Below are 15,012 nucleotides of genomic sequence, written 5' to 3' on the forward strand. Positions count from 1 at the left end.
AGAGCAGAGAGTCTCAGCAGGAAATCTAAGGAGTAGGGGTGTCTTGAATACACAAGAATTAGCAAATTTCCCCACCAGACAGGACAATTTCTATAGGCATTCCTTTGCATAGCATATTGAGGGCTTTTCTGCATTCTCATTTGTGTGTTTCTGTTGCCTTGGGGGTGGGTTTTCTGTTCCATGTATGATTTGCTCCTTCTAGCGGTTGATTCACTATTGCATCTCTTTATGTCTGGCATAAAAACCCACAGTTTAAATTTTCAGGGGGGAATGCGGGACATAAACTGATGTAATATAGAGTCAACCACTAGAGGAAGCAAAAGATGTGCAGAACTGGGTGGGGAAGAGACCCCGAGGCAACAGGAACACACAAGCAAGGAAAATGAGAAGGTGTAGAAGTCCTCAGTTTGCACCAATCTCCTCCAGCCTTCCTAAAGTAGCTGTCTCCTCTTTGCTTGCCATGTCATTCTCTGCCTTGGAGAATAGAGGAGGAGGCTGCATCCCTCTCACTATAATAGGCTGTGCACTTGAAGGAGATGGAGGACATTTTGCCTGTATTCCTCAGAAAAGCGGGCAGCTTCAGATGGGCATGTGCAGGGCTTTTTTTTTGAGCAGGAATGCACAGGAACGCAGTTCCGGCTGGTCTGGTGCCAAGGGGTGTGACCTAATATGCAAATGAGTTTCTGCTGGGCTTTTGCTGCAAAAAAGCCCTGTGCAAAACAAGGGTGACATCAGGGGGTGTGGCCTAATATGCAAAATAGTTCCTGCTGGGCTTTTTCTACCAAAGAAGCCCTGGGCATGTGTGTTACGAAAGTTCCATACCAGCCTCTCTCTCGCTACCCCAGGGCAGGCAACATCTCTGCAGGGGAGAAAGGCAAAATGTTGTTTGTGCAGTACAGGGGGATGGTCTGTGGAAGGAGGATGTGTCCCCAGAATAAACATTAGGATACAAACAGGACTTCCCCCCCCCCTGGGGGAATGCAGTGGAATGGAGTTCTGGAACCTCTTCACAGAAGCAAAATTATGCAAAAAACGTTTAAAACTTCACGAGGGGCACTCGTGTGTTTCTTCTTCGTTTCCCTCTTCTCCTAGGGAAAAAAAGCCCTGAATACAAATATCTCAAATAAATGAATAAAGCTGGGTGTTTTGCAGATATTTAAACATAGTGCAGATGCACATCCACACGCCAACAAATCAGAGCTGCAGCTGGATCGCTGCAGCCTCTGGTTATGCTGGGAAGAGGGGTCCATAAATTCTTTGTGTCCCAGCCTGTCACAAAGACAAACTGCCCACCAGCAGGAGATTCAACACGATGAGCAAGGCTCTGCGTAGTATGGAGCCTGTGGGAGCCCTGGCACCCGCCAGCACATTTCCTGGCACCTGCTAAGCATTTGCAGAAAGGGGAGGGCAAGTGGGGCTCTTGCCCGGAAGGGCTCCTGATTGGCCACTGGAGACTGGACTGGCTGGGCAGATTAAAACAACATTGGGTGGCACTCACCAAAACAGTGTTGGTTTTATTCTCTCTTATACTCTTCTTTCCCAGCATATCTTAAAAAAAAAAGTACTGCTGTTATCCCCTGCACTTGGGCTTCCTCTGCACGTGGCTCCACTTCCTGTGGTCGCCATTTTGTGGTTGGTTCCACCACCCACAGCAGCTATTTTGTGATTGTGCCCAACACCATGTATCTGAATTCCAAATCTACCATAGGCTCAAAAAGGTTGGCAGCCCCTGGTATAGAGCCTCACTCAGACTATAGTAGAAGGCTTCACTCCAGCATTATTTTTTTGATAACTGTTATGTCTGGGCTTGTTTTTTTATACCTTGCTGAATAGCGACTGACTGGGGGGAGGGGGGCATGCCTGGACTTGTTCTCTAAAACCCAGTGGGAGCTTGGAGTTTAGAACAATAGACCACTAGGATTGTGGAATCCGCAGGTCGATTGGATGGGCTGCCACAGACAGAGTAGTGTCAGTTTAAACCTTCCAATATTCTGGAGAATGGGTAGGCTTCCCAACCCCCCCCCCCGCCCTGCTGGGGGACCCCCGAATTAGCGGCTTCCTCCCCCGCTCTCAAAAAATCCGGAAGCGAGGTGGGGCAGGGAAACGGCGCCATGTCTCTTTCCCTGCCTGCCTCCCTCACAGGCTTCAGGCTCCTTCTTTCCTCCGGGTCACAAAGACCCGCCCACCGCCGGCCTGCTATTCGCTCCAGTCCGGCCTCCCTTCGTGAGGTGCATGCTGGGACTCATAGTCCTTGCGTCCTCTCTGGCTGCCGGGTGGCGTCTCCTCGGCGAGTCTGGCGGGGAAGCTCCGCCCCCAGAGGACCCTGTGCGTTTCTACCTCGGGAGGCTTCAGTCGCTGATTGAAAGGCTTCCTCTTGGGATGGTGTGTCTGTGTTACTTTGAAGAAGTTGGCAGCAGCTCGTGAGTAGAGAGGCCAATCCCTGCTTCAGAGTGGCCAGAAATGGGGGGGGGGGGGCGGAAAGGAAACATCTGCTGAGCACTTCATTATTCCCTATGTGGAGATCGATTCTCATAGGGTATAATGGGGAATTGATCTGGAGGTTTCGGGGGCTCTGGAGGAGCTGTTTTTTGAGGTAGAGGCACCAAATTTTCAGTATAGTATCTAGTGACTCTCCCCAAAGTATCCCCCAAGTTTCAAAACGATTGGACCATGGGGTCCAATTCTATGAGCCCCAAAAGAAGGTGCCCCTATCCTTCATTATTTCCTATGGAAGGAAGGCATTTAAAAAGGTGTGCGGTCCCTTTAAATGTGATGGCCAGAACTCCCTTGGAGTTCAATTATGCTTGTCACACCCTTGTTCCTGGCTCTGCCCCGATGTCTCCTGGCTCCACCCCCAAAGCCCCCAGATATTTCTTGAATTGGACTTGGCAACCCTAAGAGTGGGTGGAGTTTTAGTGTATATAACCAAGCTGAGGCCTGTGTGTTGCAAGTTAGCTTTTGCTGGAATCACAATAAAAGGAGCTGATAACTATGCCTGGCATCCTCATCATAGAATCATAGAGTTGGAAGGGACCTCCAGGGTCATCTAGTCTAATCCCCTGCACAATGCAGGAAACTCACAAATACCTCCCCCTAAATTCACAGGATCTTCATTGCTGTCAGATGGCCATGAAGTACTTCCTGCTCAACTTTAAAGGCGCACACACACACATTTTAAAAGGATTGAAGATGCTTAAAATGTTAAAACTACCTTTTATTTCTTGTATTTCAAGTAAAATGCACCGGTGGAGGTCACAAAAAGCGGGGGGAGGGAGGTGGAAAATGTGATGCAATGTATTGGTACTAAATTTTTAATAATAGCTGAATAATAATATAATATGTTGCAGAATAATAAAAAATTGTTTTACAAAAAAACAACAACCCGGGCCTGTTTGCATTCTAAACCTGCCAGACATCTAGAGGTACAGGGTGGCTGTGGGAGGGGGGGGGGCTTCTTCCTGCTGACCAGCTGGCTGGGGTAGGGGGAAAGCTTGTAAAACTGGGGGATCCCCCACTGGGACCTGGGGACTGGGAAGCCTACAGCATTCCCAGGGTTTCCCAGGAAGCAGCTACATGAAGCCAGGGCTGAACAAAACATCCGTTTCTCATTTCTCTTGGTTTTTGTATGGTGTTGTTGCCCACTGATGCATTTCCACTTATTACGCTGCTGGTGTTGCTGAGTTGCTTATTTCTTTTTACCAGTCCATGTTAAAAACTTGACCTCATGTTTAATTGTAATAGTTCAATTGGACATTTTTTTTTGCATGGCTGGAGAGGAAACATGATGCTTCCCTGGCGCTCCCTGGCAGTTTGGATGGCCAGGAAAGGTAGAATCATAGAATCATAGAGTTGGAAGGGACCTCTAGGGTCATCTAGTCCATCCCACTGCACAATGCAGGAAACCCACAAATACCTACACCAAATTCACAGGATCTTTATTGCTGTCAGATGGCCATCTAGCCTCTGTTTAAAAACCTCCAAGGAAGGAGAGCCCACCACCTCCCGAGGAAGCCTGTTCCACTGAGGAATTGCTCTAACGGTCAGGAAGTTCTTCCTAATGTTGAACCGGATACTCTTCTGATTTAATTTCAATCCATTGGTTCTGGTCCTACCTTCCGGAGCCCCAGAAAACAATTCAACACCATCCTCTATATGACAGCTCTTCAGGTACTTGAAGATGGTGATCATATCACCTCTCAGCCGCCTCCTCTCCAGACTAAACATCCCCAGCTCCTTCAACCTTTCCTCATAGGACTTGGTCTCCAGACCCCTCACCATCTTTATCGCTCTCTTCTGGATCCGTTCCAGCTTGTCTATATCCTTCTTAAAATGTGGTGCCCAAAACTGAACACAATACTCCAGGTGAGGTCTTACCAGAGCAGAGTAAAGTGATACCATCACATCGTGTGATCTGGATGCTATAGTTCTGTTGATACAGCCCCAAACTGTATTTGCCTTTTTAGCCACCGCATCACACTGTTGACTCATGTTCAGCGTATGATCCACGAAGACCCCTAGATCTTTTTCGCACATACTACTGCTAAGACAAGTCTCCCCCATCCTATAACCATGCATTGGATTTTTCCTACCTAAATGCAGAACTTTACATTTCTCCCTGTTAAAATTCGTTTTATTGATTTTAGCCCAGTTTTCCAGCCTGCCAAGGTCATCCTGTATCCTGTTTCTGTCTTCTACTGAATTGTTACCATAGAACCCAGTATACAACAATATACAACTATGAGAGCCAGTGTGGTGCAGTGGTTAAGTGTGCGGACTCTTAACTGGGAGAATAGGGTTTGATTCCCCACTCTTCCACTTGCACCTGCTGGAATGGCCTTGGGTTAGCCATAGCTCTGGTAGAGGTTTGTCCTTGAAAGGGCAGCTGCTGTGAGAGCCCTCTCCAGTCCCACCCACCTCACAGGGTGTCTGTTGTGGGGGGAGAAGATATAGGAGACTGTAAGCTGCTCTGATTCAGAGAGAAGGGTGGGGTATAAATCTGCAGTCTTCTTCTTCATTCACGCTTTCTCATCTTAGTTATCACACTTTCTTAGACAAGGTTGCACTTGGATTGGACTGGACAAGATTGGACTGGACTTGAATAACCTCCGCAGGTGACTTTTTAAAGATGCCCTTTGCAATTCTGGATGTTTCCATTTGTCGCAGCTCCTTTGCGGGAGAGGAAAGGAAAGGTCCCCTGTGGAAGCACCAGTCATTTCCGACTCTGGGGTGACGTTGCTTTCACAACGTTTTCACGGCAGACTTCTTACGGGGTGGTTTGCCATTGCCTTCCCCAGTCATCTATACTCCCCCCCCCCCCAGCAAGCTGGGTACTCATTTGACCGACCTCGGAAGGATGGAAGGCTGAGTCAACCTCGAGCCGGCTACCTGAAAACCCAGCTTCCACCGGGGATTGAACTCAGATCGTGAGCAGAGCTTAGGAAATGCAGTACTGCAGCTTTAACACTCTGTGGCACGGGCCTATCTTTGCGGGAGAAGCTTTGGCCAATGTTTTCTCCATGCACATGAAGCCTTGCTTTGCTGCTCCCATCCCCACCAGACTCTGGCCTCTGGGCAACCTGGAGGGAGCAGGCAGCACAGCAGAAAGTTCTGCCTTCTAATGCGAGTGTCAAGCATCGATAGGATTACTTCAATGGATAGTATAAAGATGCAATTTGAGTCATGGGTTCAAAGGTTCCTACACAGTATCTCTTCTATTACTAAGGAATTCAGGCTATTAAAAACATCTCCCTTTCTCACACTTCTCTGAGACCTGATAAGAATTGTCTGTGTGAATCTGGGGGAGAGGCACCTCACAGCTTTACCAGCCAGGCGGTAGCGTAAACATCCTTGGGCTAGATAGATTTACTGCTTGCCCAACCGTTGTAAAGCGAAGGGGGGCAGTCTGTCTAAGAAACCATCTGTCACAGGTGTCTAAGACAGGTGGCTTCCTGTCTAAGAAACCATCATGGCACTTAGAAATATGCTTGCTTGACAGCAAGGATGTCTCAGTCTGCACTTAATGGTTGCCACTGGCAGTCCTTTGTGCAGAGGAATTGCCCTTGTTTTCCCTGCAGCACTGAGAAGGATCTTTTCAGAAAGGTGCTCCGGCTGCAGATGCTTCTGAGAGTTGGGGCTCAGAATCTTGGAGTCCAGCAACAGATCTCTCTGGAGTGGAGAAAGTGCCGCTTTACTGCAATCATTCTTCATGGCCATCATTGTTTCAAGATGGGGCCAGTTCTCTTAACAGCAGCCCTCCTATGATACAGGAGCAACACTTTCAAGGAATTACGGAGTCATTCATTGGGTTGATTTCATAAATGTGGATCTTGAGGACTATCATACTGAGATTTTATATGAGTGGCATTTCATAGAGGTAAGTGGATTCAACAATATAGGCAGGCCTGGTCTCCCGCTGCTGACTGCCGGTCCCCGCCGACACCTGCCAGGCCGGGATGAGAAAAATGGACGTGGGAATGGTGAGCATGCTGGTGTTGCATTGATGTGCAACATCACTTCCAGCAAAAATTGACTTCATTACAGCAGTGGTGATGCTCTAGGATTTGCTCCAAATACTATGGGTTAACTACAGAGTTTTTGGCAAATCTGAGCTTCCCCGCAATGTAATGTTGTCACTTCTGGTTTTTGCTGGAAGTGACATCACAACACACTGGTGTGCTGCTAGTACATCTGTCCCCACCCTTCCGTTCCTTCTGGGCCACTGTCAGCCACAGCTGGCAACCCTTAAACAATATTGTCTCAGTCAGCTCCATGTGTGATGGGATTATCATACCACAAGAGCTCATCCTTTTGTGAATGGTTTGACTGAATGTGTGTGATATCAGATAGTTGAACCGAATCGGCTTTTCTGCTGTTGAAAAAGAGAGGAAGGTTCCCTGCGTTGACCACCCATAAAGGTTGTGCTGCAGATCATGAGAGCTACATGGGAAAAAGCCACAAGGAACAGGAGCTGCAGGTATAAGACTTCAGTACAGTTGTGGTCACTGTATCTCAAAAAAGGACATTGCAGAGCTGTTTCTCCGCCAGTAAAGATTGCTAAAGAGATCATAAAACTCAATCGATCAAAAATCTTGGTTTAACCAAAAAAAAAAAGTGTTTTCCTGGTGGCTCAAAGACGTTTCTGAAGGTGCCTGACAAACATTCCTGGCCAAGGCATTCCTCAGAGGTGTGGGCTACAACAGGAACAGGTGAGAAAACCTCAACCATTGAAGGCAGAAGGTCCACAATAAGGCCTGAAGGACCAAGTTGGATCCTGTCAATCTGTTCAGCCGGTGGCTTTCCTCCAGTGAAGGAAGCTTTCATAACTAGTGGACGAAATTTGTATAATGGCAACCCTATTTGAACATTACTGCTATGTCTGTGGCTTTTCAACATATAGATCTAAAAAAAACCCCTCAGGCTTTCTTTATGCTAGGGGCTTTCAACATGGTGCCCGTGACACCCAATGACACCTTTCCAGGGGCTTACCAAATGTCTTTAGAAGTTGGGCAGGGCCAGATGGGTTTTCAGCCAACCAAGTCTTCTAACTGGTCCTTAGAGATCTGATTGGTTGCACAGATTTGTAAAAACATTGCTTTGGCAGCTGCTACCACCACAGCACAAGGAACATAAACTGTGGTAGCCATCTGTTGTGGCTGGCTCCACCTCTTGCGGCAGCCGTTTTGGGGCAGTCATTTTGTGGCTGTGCCTACCATACTGTGTCAGAATTTCAAAGGTGCCAGGCTCAAAAAGCTCAGGGACCCCTGCTATATGCCATGTCATGACTGGTGCAGTGACTGGTAATGAGTAGAACTTTCCCTATCTGTGTCCCAAAGGAATTCTTCTCCCATGGACCAACTTTTTCTCATGATGCTGGAAATAGCAGGGAGTTTGGTCAGTTCCTGCTAACTCTGATGCCAGCCCAGATGTGTATGAGCTTCAAAGGAGAACTCTTGGATGACCTCCTCAAAGACCTTGCACTGTCCTTAAACATCAGAATTTAACTAATGAAATTGATTACTCAATAGTGGAGCATTACAAAGGTGCTTATGGGGTTGTAGGGTTGCTAGGTACCTTCTGGCCACTGGTGAGAGATGGGTGCATAGGGCTGCCAGATCCATGCTGGGAAACCCCTGGAAATTTGGGGGTGGAGCCTGGGGAGGACAGAGACCTTAGTGAGGCACAATGCCATAGACGAGGGGTGGCAAAACTTGCTTAATGTAAGAGCCACATTGAATAAGAATCAGATGTTTGAGAGCCGCAAGACATCAATGTCATATGTTTGAGAGCTGCAAGAGGAAGGGAGGGAGGGAGGGGAGGCAGAAAGAAAGCAACTTTAAATGCATTCTCCAAGCTGCCAGCTGATGAGGCAGTGGGGACTTTGAGAACCACACAATATGTGTGAAAGAACCACATGTGGCTCCCGAGCCACAGGTTTGGCCACCCCTGCCATAGACTCTATCATCCAAAGCATAGACTCTATCATCATTAGTTGGCTGTAATTCCAAGGGATTCCCAGCTCCCACCTGGAGGCTGGCATCCCTACCAGGGGTTGCCTGAAATTTCATCCTGTCCTTTCTGTCCTTTTGAACTCTATGATGGACTTTTGGTAGTGATCATGGATCATCTCCTACCATGCTACTCAGCCAAGGCGGAAGCTTTTCTCTTGGCCAAGGAGACTTCTTCCACTTCACTCCACAAGAAGACTTCAAATTCAGCTAAGCAGAGTGGTAGGATACAACCTGGTATATGGAACCATCAGGGAGGCCAAGAAATAAATCTACAATTTGAATTTGAATCAATGTCAGCTCTTTCAGCGGCCAAAGGTTTTCCCCCTGCACAAGTGACTGTCAGTGACAGCTTTGTGTATGTGTATATATATATAACATATATATTTTTAAAGTTACAGGGATGCAAAAATGACACGCTCCAAAATCAGAGACAAATTCGTTAGTGGATCTGTGGCTGAAGGTGTTTCGAAGCCTTCGTCTTGCCAGGGGGACAAGATGTGTGTGCTTTCTTGAACAACTGCTTAAAATTCAAGGTCAGGCTGCGCTGGAGACAGCGGGCTTCTCTGGGCTGGATTGGTGGAGTGGGTTTTTTTGGAAAATAGCAATGCTGTTGCACTGGGAGAAAAACATCCACCTGCTCTCAGAGGAGCACTGCGGGGAATAGATGCTGGAAGTGGTTCCACTTGAGCAGATGGCTGCACAACTTTGGCTGCAGAATAAATTGGCTATGACGGTCCAAGGGCCAATCACAGATGGATGAAATTCTAGCCGTGTCCCAAGCCTCCCAAGCAGGGAGAATTTTCTGCTTGCCTCCATTTGTGATAAATCACAGCTAGATTTTACACTCGGAAATGATAGGAACGTCTTGGCAAGGGAGGAATCAACGAACTTCACCTCCGTATTATTAGCAGGTCTAAAGTTACTTAGGAGGATATTTTTATCTCGCCCTTCCCATGAGAAGCTCAGTGTGGCCACATTGAGTTTCCTTCCCATTGTATATTCACAACAATTCTTGAAGAGAAGTTCAGTGGTCACAGGCAGTTTCATAGTGGAGAAGGATTTGAAGCCAGGACTTCATGAAACAATCCCTGAGCATTGCTACCAGTTGCCACTTGTGGATGGATAAGGTTGCTAGCTCTGGGTTGGGAAATACCTGGAGATGTTGGGGGTGGAGTCTGAGGAGGGCAGGGTTTGGGCAGTGGAGGGACGTCAATGGGGTCTAAACATATGGATAAACATGTGGAGCAGAGGTCCATCAGTGGCTGTTAGCCACAGCGTATTGATGGAACTCTGAGGCAGTGTTGCTCTGTATTCTTGATTCTTGGGGGAGGGGGCAATAGTGGGAGGGCTTCTAGTGTCCTGGCCCCACTGATGGACCTCCTGATGGCGCCTGGTTTTTTTGGCCACTGTGTGACACAAAGTGTTGGACTGGATGGGCCACTGGTCTGTTCCAACATGGCTTCTCTTATGTTCATTGCTAACAGTTGCCACTTTCGGATGGATAAGGTTTCTAGCTCTGGGTTGGGAAATACCTGGAGATGTTGGGGGTGGAGTCTGAGGAGGGCAGGGTTTGGGGAGTGGAGGGACGTCAATGGGGTCTAAACATATGGATAAACATGTGGAGCAGAGGTCCATCAGTGGCTGTTAGCCACAGCGTATTGATGGAACTCTGAGGCAGTGTTGCTCTGTATTCTTGGTTCTTGGGGGAGGGGGCAATAGTGGGAGGGCTTCTAGTGTCCTGGCCCCACTGATGGACCTCCTGATGGCGCCTGTTTTTTTTGACCACTGTGTGACACAGAGTGTTGGACTGGATGGGCAATCGGCTGATCCAACATGGCTTCTCTTATGTTCTTATGTAACACAAAGTGTTGGACTGGATGGGCAATTGGCTGATCCAACATGGCTTCTCTTATGTAACACAGAGTGTTGGACTGGATGGGCAATTGGCTGATCCAACATGGCTTCTCTTATGTTCTTATGTGACACAGTGTGTTGGACTGGATGGGCCATTGGCTGATCCAACATGGCTCCTCTTATGTTCTTATGTGACACAGAGTGTTGGACTGGATGGGCCATTGGCTGATCCAACATGGCTTCTCTTATGTTCTTATGTGACACAGAGTGTTGGACTGGATGGGCCATTGGCTGATCCAACATGGCTTCTCTTATGTTCTTATGTGACACAGAGTGTTGGACTGGATGGGCAATTGGCTGATCCAACATGGCTTCTCTTATGTTCTTATGTGACACAGAGTGTTGGACTGGATGGGCCATTGGCCTGATCCAACATGGCTTCTCTTATGTTCTTATGTGATGCAGAGTGTTGGACTGGATGGGCCATTGGCTGCTCCAACATGGCTTCTCTTATGTTCTCCACAGTAGCCATTTGCTCCAGGAGAATTGACCTCTGTAGCCTGGAGAACAGTTGTAATTATAGGAGCTCTCCAGCCCTAGGCTGGCAACCCCAATCTCTCAGGAACAAGCAAGCTCTTCAGGGGGCCTTCACCAGCCTGTCTAGTTGCTGTGTTCCTTCTAGATGCATAAGAAGAACAGGAGAAGAACCAATGGATGGTTCCCCACTGAGGCTGTTCTCCACCACTAAGTTATTGTCCCAGCATGTAACATGGGGAATTCTAATGGAGGATCCACATATCAGAGAATACTGAGTATTTGAAATCATTTACCACCTGGATGTTCCCATCCACATACAGATCTATTCCATTATGAATCTGCTCCCCCCACTCTGTTTACTGACCCCGGCAGAAGTATATAGTCTTTTCCCCCCTCCTCGGGTGAGCACTTAAGTGCTATTGCATCATGATGCCAGAAATATCACCGGCGGATAGAAATAGCACACATTCTCACCAGTATCATGATATAATAGTACTAGTTTCAAATAGCCCCTCTCTTACATGTCCATCAGACAGAAAATTTTGGGTGGTGGGACACTGGGAAATCCTGAGATGCAGGAGAGTGGGGAGGGGGAAGAGAAATAAGAGAGTTGGAGGAAAAGGAAAGGTCCCCTGTGCAAGCACTAGTCGTTTCTGACTCTGGGGTGACATTGCTTTCACATTTTCACAGCAGACTTTTTACGGGGTGGTTTGCCATTGCCTTCCCCAGTCATCTACACTCCCCCCTCCCCCGCAAGCTGGGTACTCATTTGACCGACCTTGGAAGGCTGAGTCAACCTCGAGCCGGCTACCTGAAAACCCAGCTTCCACCAGGGATCGAACTCAGGTCTTGAGCAGAGCTTAGGACTGCAGTACTGCAGGCTTAACCCTCTGCGCCACGGGGCTCTTAAGAGAGTTGGAAGCTACTGACCGAATGGCTTTGCTGCCTGCCGCCAACAGAAGAGGAGGAGAAGTCTGCTTCAAGGGGGTGGAAGGCTGCCGTCTACTTCCCCCGTCACCCTCACGAGTCCTGTAGATGAGGAAGAGGACTCGGCTCCCCCCTTTAAAAGCCACTCGCGCCATGAGCTGCAAGCCTGTCTGCCGCAGAGGAAGAAGACTCGGCGTGGTGGTGGCCTCACTGCACCTGCACCAGCTCAGCCATGTGACCCACCACCATGACGAAGGGGGTGTGGCCCCATCCTGCCCCGCTGTAGCTATGGGCCTGGACAAGATGATGGTGATAGCAGTACACTCGGCTAGAGTGGAACAACCCAACTTGGCTGCCGATATGTGCCAGAGTGTGCATTTACTGCATGGCAGCAATACTGACATTGGCAACCCTACCTCTTCCACTTGCCTTGGGTTTTACTGAGGCCTGTCCCACTGCCAAGTAACTTAGGGTTTGCCTTGGGTTTTACTGAGGCCTGTCCCACTGCCAAGTAACTTAGGGTTTGCCTTGGGTTTTACTGAGGCCTGTCCCACTGCCAAGTAACTTAGGGTTTGCCTTGGGTTTTACTGAGGCCTTGGGTTTTACTGAGGCCTGTCCCACTGCCAAGTAACTTAGGGTTTGCCTTGGGTTTTACTGAGGCCTTGGGTTTTACTGAGGCCTGTCCCACTGCCAAGTAACTTAGGGTTTGCCTTGGGTTTTACTGAGGCCTTGGGTTTTACTGAGGCCTGTCCCACTGCCAAGTAACTTAGGGTTTGCCTTGGGTTTTACTGAGGCCTTGGGTTTTACTGAGGCCTGTCCCACTGCCAAGTAACTTAGGGTTGTCAGCCTCCAGGTGGGGCCTGGAGATCTCCTGGTTTTACATCTTATCTACAGCTGGCAGAGGTCGGCTCCCCTGGAGGAAATGACTCCTTTGGAGGGTGGACTCTGTGGCATTGTACCCGGCTGAAGCCTCTCCCCTCCCCATATCTCACCCTCTGCCGGATCCACCCCCAAAGTCTCCAGGTATTGTCCAAACCGGACCTGGCAACCCTAGCCCAGTTGCAGCCTTGGCCCTGTCCTCCTCCCCTCTTCCATTCCTCACTTCTGCTCAGTCACCAAATGAAAACATCCCTTCCCTTCCATCATCAGGGTGGAGAACTTCTAGGACGCAGAAGGGATTTATTTAATGCAGCTTCTGGGGACTGGGTTTGCTTCCTGGGATGACGCACCATGAGGAGTATGGCACATCCACTTGTTTTTATCCGGCTCTTTATGAATAAAGGCTGGGCGGTCCAGCCAGGGGTTTTGGGGAGTGGAAGCGATGGATGTCATGCACCCTTTGGAGCATCCTGTGCCCTCTCTCTGCACTTCCAGCTTCTGGGGAGGAGACAGAAAGGGGTCTTGAGCCCTTTTCCTGATAGAGATAGAATGGGTAATGTGGAAGGTGTTTAGAGATGCGAAAAGGGCGAAAGAAAAGCTGTAACACAGTTCCGGAGTTCATGTCTCGCGTTTGCCCCTCGGTTATCGAGTTCATTCTCATCTGCTTTGTTCTGTAACCTTCACTCCTTTGCCTCTTCTCTTCTTCCTCGTTTGCCGCCTCTCCTTTTTAATAACAGCTATGAAAAGTGAAAGTTGCAGGCAGAAAAAATCTGAGTGAGATTTGTACTGTTTGGGGGATGCCTTGTTTTTGGTGTATGGGGGGTGGGGGGGTGGATAGGTGAAACAGAAGAAGTAAAATGGGAACCCAGCCTGGTAGCTGGCTTCAAATTGCGAGCAACTTTGCTGTAAGTTGCTGGATGAAAGAATACTGTGTGCCTGAGCGTGTTTCTGGATGATATTTACTCAGCAGTGAGTGACCACTGCCAAACGCCTATCTTCACCTCCCTTAAAAGATGGGATTAGGGCTAAATAAGCAGGGAATTAGCAAGGATGTACTTGGGGGAAATCTCTTTTTCACTTGTATCCCCTCCCCCCACCATTGCCTCTTTCCCTGCTTCATTCTGCTCTTCCCTCTCACCAGCCAACCTACCACTATCTCCTTCTGGGTTCTGCTTTCCCTGCTTCCTTCCCCTGGCAGCCTGTCCCTGAGAAAATCTGTCTGAGTTGGTGGTGCCAGAGTGGGCCCAGTTGCACATAGGGTTGCCAAGTCCAATTCAAGAAATATCTGGGGACTTTGGGGGTGGAGCCAGGAGACTTTGGGGGGTGGAGCCAGGAGACATTAGGGGTGGAGCCAAGATCAAGGCTGTGAAAAGCATAATTGAACTCCAAAGGGAGTTCTGGCCCTCACATTTAAAGGGACGGCACACCTTTTCAATGCATTCCTTCCATAGGAAATAATGAAGGATAAGGGCACCTTCTTTTGGGGCTCATAGAATTGGACCCCCTGGGGGTATTTTAGGGGGTATTTTGGGGAGAGGCACTGGATGCTGTACTGAAAATTTGGTGTCTCTACCCCAAAAAACAGCCCCCCCAGAACCCCAGATACCCGTGGATCAATTCTCCATGATTTTCTATGGGAATAAATCTCCATAGGGAATAATAGAGTTCCCAGCAGACATTTCCCTCCCCTCCTGCAGCTTTCTGATGACCCTGAAGCGGGGGGAGGGCCTCCAAACCAGGGGATCCCCGGCCCCCACCTGGGGATTGGCAACCCTAGTTGCACAGTGGCTGGTCCAAGGCCTGGCACAATTGTCTATTGCCTGCTGCCTCCCGGCTGGGCCAGGTCCAGCTGTGTGGGCTCTGCTGCCACCAGGCTAGTCCAATCCTAGGTGAATGGGAGCAGCTGCCAGTGTTCTGGTCCCAGTTGGACAGCAGCCATCACCTCTGGGCCCAGTTGCATAGCAGCAGCAACTGTGTGGTGCCTACCACCCATCTGGGCATGGTTGCACAATGGCCACCACTGTGTCAGACACAGTTGCATGGTTGCAGCCACCATGTTGGACCCAGCTATGTGAGTAATGACTCTCTAGGGTTGCCAAGTCCAATTTAAGAAATATCTGGGGACTTTGGGGGTGGAGACAGGGGACTTTGGGGGTGGAGACAGGAGACATTAGGGGTGGAGCCAAGATCAAGGCTGTGACAAGCATAATTGAACTCCAAAGGGAGTTCTGGCCATCACATTTAAAGCGACAGCACACCTTTTCAATTCTTTCCTTCCATAGGAAATAATGAAGGATAAGGGCACCTT

This window comes from Heteronotia binoei, chromosome 14, assembly GCF_032191835.1.
Source record: "Heteronotia binoei isolate CCM8104 ecotype False Entrance Well chromosome 14, APGP_CSIRO_Hbin_v1, whole genome shotgun sequence".
In the NCBI taxonomy this organism is placed as follows: Eukaryota; Metazoa; Chordata; class Lepidosauria; order Squamata; family Gekkonidae; genus Heteronotia; species Heteronotia binoei.